Raw genomic sequence first — 4,862 nt, 5'->3', positions numbered from 1 at the left:
CAAAGTATTGGAGCTTCAACGTCAGCATCAGCCCTTCCAGTGAATATTCAGGACTGATTTCCTTCAGGATGTACTGGTTGGATCTCCTTGCAGTCCAAGGGACTCTCAAGAGTCTTCTCCAACAGCACAGTTCAAAAGCATCAGTTCTTTAGCGCTCAGCCTTCTTCATAGTCCACCTGTCTCATCCATACATGACCACTGGAAAAGCCATAGCTTTGACTAGACGGACCTTTGTTGGCAAAGTAATGTCTCTGCTTTTAATATGCTGTCTAGGTTGGTCATAGCTTTTCTTCCAAGGAGCAAGCATCTTTTAATTTCATGGCTGCATTGACCATCTGCAGTGATTTTGGAGCCGAAGAAAATAAAGTCTCTCACTGTTTCCATTGTTTCCACTGTTTCCCAACATCAGGGTCTTTTCAAATGAGTCAGTTCTTCACATCAGGTGGACAAGGCACTGAAGTTTCAGCTTCAGCATCAGTGCAGCTAGGGCGGCCCTAGCTGGGACGGGAGACTGCCGGGGGCTATAGGTGGGTCAGAGACCTGATCTCCCATCCTGGATTGACCCCCACCAGGGCGTTTTTCCCTCAGCTGCACGGGAAGAGGAAACAGTTCAAAACTGGAGACTGTGTCTGGCTGACACCTTAGCTTGTTTCTGTGTCCTCTGCCTCGGTGTCGAGCCTTCACTGTCGTTAGGGACTCTGGAAATTGGCCTTGGCTGGCACGCCACCGTACATGTCTCTGTCAGGAAGCCTAGATACCCCCTCCCAAGCCCACTCCTTCCCAGGGAGCCACAGGTGTTCCCGCCTCCCCAAAGCTTCCCCCCGCCCTCTAGCGAGTGCCTGCACCTCAACGCCAACTTTAAATTGCACCCCCTTCTCCCCCCCGCACTGGTTCTGCTATTAGAGATGTCTGTGTACCTGTTCTCTCTCCCCACCTGCCGTATTCTAGTAAACAAACCTGAATACAGCCAACGTGCTAGGGCCGCTCTCCCAGCGGGGAGACTGGGGGCAGGCAAAGAGTGGGAACCAGACGGCGGCCTCGAGCAGCTTCTGGGGTCAGGTAGAGGCACCCATGGGGGTGCTTTGGTGCTTCGAGGCAGAGCCGCGCAAGCCACGTCTGGTGAGGATGGTGGACCGGGCCTGAGAGGCAGTGCCCCAGGGAAGAGAGCCAAGCGTAGCTTTCTTGACATGAGAGAAGCCACTGTAGGCCTAGGCCATGTTGCCATCTCAGCCTGGCCACAGCGCTGGCCTGTGAGGAAGAGCAGGCCTCGGGAGTGAATGACTTTAAGGAAACAAAAGCACGTGAGAGCAAACAGCTATTACCAGGCCAGGGAAGTAATTTAACAATTTAACCGGAGATAATGCGTCAGTCCTGGCAGTTTAGTCTGTACGTCGTGTCTGACTCTGCGACCCCATGGTCTGTAGCGCGCGAGGCTCCTCTGTTCATGGGATTCCCCAGGCAAAAATACTGGAGTGGGTTGCCACTTCCTTCTCCAGAGGACCTTCCTAACCTAGGGAATGAATCCTGACCTCCTGCATAGCAGGCAGTCTTCAACATATCAGGCAGATTCTGTACTGCTGAGCCTCCAGGGAAGCCTCACATCAGTTACAGAGACTGCCAGTTCTGTTTCCGAGATAAAGAATAGTCTGACACATACTCTCTGAGCTGTCGAACAGGGTCCAAACCCCCTTGGACAACTGGCCCCCAGACTAACTGGCCGCCAGACCACTGACGATGTTGATCTTTGCTGGCTTCAGTCAGCCAAGACCCTGGCCTCTGTCAGCCTGGGATGACGCTGCCCCAGTGCTATGCTCCATTCCTCTTTGCACAAGCCCTTTCACGAGCGTGTGTGCTCCCGCAGCTTGAAACTTCCCCCATTTTGCTGTCCTGGGATACACTGCGTTGGGAAGTACCCCCGAAGTTCTCCTTACTCGCGGCAGATAATAAATCATTCTCCCACTTTTTGATCTGATTGGTTTGGCTCGATACCCACTAAGAGGTGAACCCAGTTTCTGGGGGTAACAGGAGGGCATTCCAAGTGGAGGGTCCATGAAAGGAAGGGAGCGGAGAAAACCTGGGCATCTTGGGAGGACCTGGAATTTAATTACTTAAAAAGAATTGAGGCTCTTCCGCTGCCATTTTAAATCCAGCTCCATACAATGCTCCGCCGCCGCTGCCGCTGGACGCAGACTGGGCGCCAGCACCCTCTGCTGACAACTCCGCCGCTACCGAAGTCGTGAACAGTGCAGCAACAGAGGAATTCGCAGAGGGCTCCAAGGCCAGCTCGGGCAGGGACCAGCAGGATGCCGGCAAGGTGTTTACTGGAGGCTGGAGCTGGGATACAAGCAGGAAAGATCTGACTGAGTATTTGTCTCGATTTGGGGGCGTGGTGGACTGCACGGTTAGAACAGATCCTGTTACTAGAAGATCACGAGGATTTGGATTTGTTCTTTTCAAGGGTGCTGCTAGTGTTGATAAGGTTTGGAAACTGAAGTAACACAAACTGGATGGCAAATTGATAGACCCTAGATGACCAACCCGGACAGCATATTCAAAAGCAGAGACATTACTTTGCCAACAAAGGTCCGTCTAGTCAAGGCTATGGTTTTTCCGGTGGTCATGTATGAAAGTGAGAGTTGGACTGTGAAGAGAGGTGAGCGCCAAAGACTTGATGCTTTTGAACTATGGTGTTGGAGAAGACTCTTGAGAGTCCCTTGGACTGCAAGGAGATCCAACCAGTCCATTCTAAACAAGATCAGTCCTAGGTGTTTATCGGAAGGACTGATGCTAAAGCTGAAACTCCAGTACTTTGGCCACCTCATGCAAAGAGTTGACTCATTGGAAAAGACCCTGATGCTGGGAGGGATTGGGGGCAGGAGGAGAAGGGGACGACAGAGGATGAGGTGGCTGGATGGCATCACCGACTCGATGGAGGTGAGTCTGGGTGAACTCCGGGAGTTGGTGATGGACAGGGAGGCCTGGCGTGCTGCGATTCATGGGGTCACAAAGAGTCAGACACAGCTGAGTGAACTGAACTGAACTGAACTGAGAAGGTCCAAAGCTTTAAAGGGGAAGGAACCCCCACCCCCGTCCAAAAAAAAGGTTTTCATGGGTGGATTGAGCCCAGATACTTCGGAGGAACAAACGAAAGAATATTTTAGAGACTTTGGAGAGATTGAAAATATTGAACGTCCTGTGGATACAAAAACAAATGAGAGGATTTTGCTTTATCACATATACAGACGAGGAGCAAGTAAAGGAAAAGTGAGCTGGACTTTGTCTCTTGCTATCTGTGTAACGACTCAGTGAGGATTTGTGTTTATACAAACTTTATTTGTATGATTATATGTTAAAGCTCAAATAAATGCTTCTTTATGTGATTGTTTAAAAAAAAAAGAATTGAGGCACAGTTGATTTACAATGCTGTGTTAGTTTCAGGTCCACAGCAAAGTATTTTAGTTAGATATACATATGTGTGTGTGTGTGTGTGCGTGTGTGTGTGTATACACTTTTTCAAATTTTTCCATAATAGGTTACTACAAGATATTGAATATGGTTCCCCGTGCTATACAGTAGGTCTTTGTTGCTTATCTATTTATGTATTATTGTGTATAACTAATAATCCTGAGCTTCCAGTTTATCCCTCCCCGCCTTTTCCCCTTTGGTAACCATAAGTTCCATTTTCCATGTCTGTAAGTCTATTTCTGTTTGGTAAATAAGTTTATTAGTATCATTTTTTTTAAGATTTCACATGTAAGCGATATTGTGTGATATTTGTGTTTGCCTGACTTACTTAGCACGATAATCTCTAGGTCCATCCATCTCGCTGCAAGAGGCATTGTTTCATTCTTTTTCATGGCTGAGTACAGCACCTCCAGAGACAGAGGATGAGGTGGCTGGATGGCATCACCAACTCAAGGGATATGAGCTTGAGTGAGCTCCGGGAATTGGTGATAGACAGGGAAGCCTGGCGTGCTGCAGTCCACAGGGTCACAGAGTTAGACGCGACTGAGCGACTGAACTGAACTGAACAGTGCCTCCTGTGGCTCCAGGTAAAGCGTCTGCCTGCAATGCGGGAGACCAGGGTTCCATCCCTGGGTCGGGAAGATCTCCTGAAGAAGGGAATGGCAACCCATTCCAGTATTCTTCCCTGGAGCATCCCATGGATAGAGGAGCCTGGTGGGCTACAGTCCACGGGGTTGTGGACAGGACTGAGCGGCTAGCACGTGGCATTTAGCTGTTCCAGAAAGGGCTTGAGGTGCCTGGAATCAAGCTATGATTTGCTGGGTGATGGACGAATGGATGGATGGAGGGATGCGTAATGAATTCTTCCTTTGTCCCCAGCCTGGTCCTAGAATATGCTGTCTTTTTTCAGCCGCAAGATGCCACAAAGCCGTTGATGGTGATGGGCAGAGGGAAAGATGGTGGGCATCTCATATGGACTTCAGGTCCACAGCGGGCCTGGGAGCGACATCAGCCATCAGGGCCTGCTGAAGGGGGCTGGGGAGGGGGTGGGGTAGAGAACCGGCTCTACCCTCCTTTTCCAGGCTCCAGACAGCTCCGTCCCCGCGGTGCCTGCTGCTGCGACGTTTCTTCAGGCTGCAGCTTCCTGGTCTAGGGCTTGGGGGCTGGCCTGGAGCCTCTCCAGCCCAGATGTGCCCTGCGATGGGGCCGCAGGGACCCCTCCCCTGCTTCCCCTGCCCCCCTGTTCCTGTACCCTTTGCTCTGCCCATGGCCTCCTGCCCTGGCAGCCCTGGGGAAGCACCTCATCTGGTCCCTGGATCATCGCTCAGCACCACATCGCTGCATGAGGACGATTAACCTGTCTGTTATCACCTCCTACTCAGTGACTCCAACACGGA

The 4,862-nt window shown here is 50.9% G+C and overlaps 1 pseudogene; it reads left to right on the top strand.

Annotated features, from left to right (window-relative positions):
• Positions 1 to 1,071: 1,071 nt before the first annotated feature.
• On the top strand, positions 1,072 to 3,268 carry LOC138443007 (heterogeneous nuclear ribonucleoprotein D-like pseudogene; annotated as a pseudogene).
• The last annotated feature ends 1,594 nt before the right edge of the window (positions 3,269 to 4,862 follow it).

Source organism: Ovis canadensis, chromosome 6 (assembly GCF_042477335.2).
Source record: "Ovis canadensis isolate MfBH-ARS-UI-01 breed Bighorn chromosome 6, ARS-UI_OviCan_v2, whole genome shotgun sequence".
NCBI classification, from domain to species: Eukaryota; Metazoa; Chordata; class Mammalia; order Artiodactyla; family Bovidae; genus Ovis; species Ovis canadensis.
This window is presented reverse-complemented; position numbering and strand designations above follow the sequence as displayed.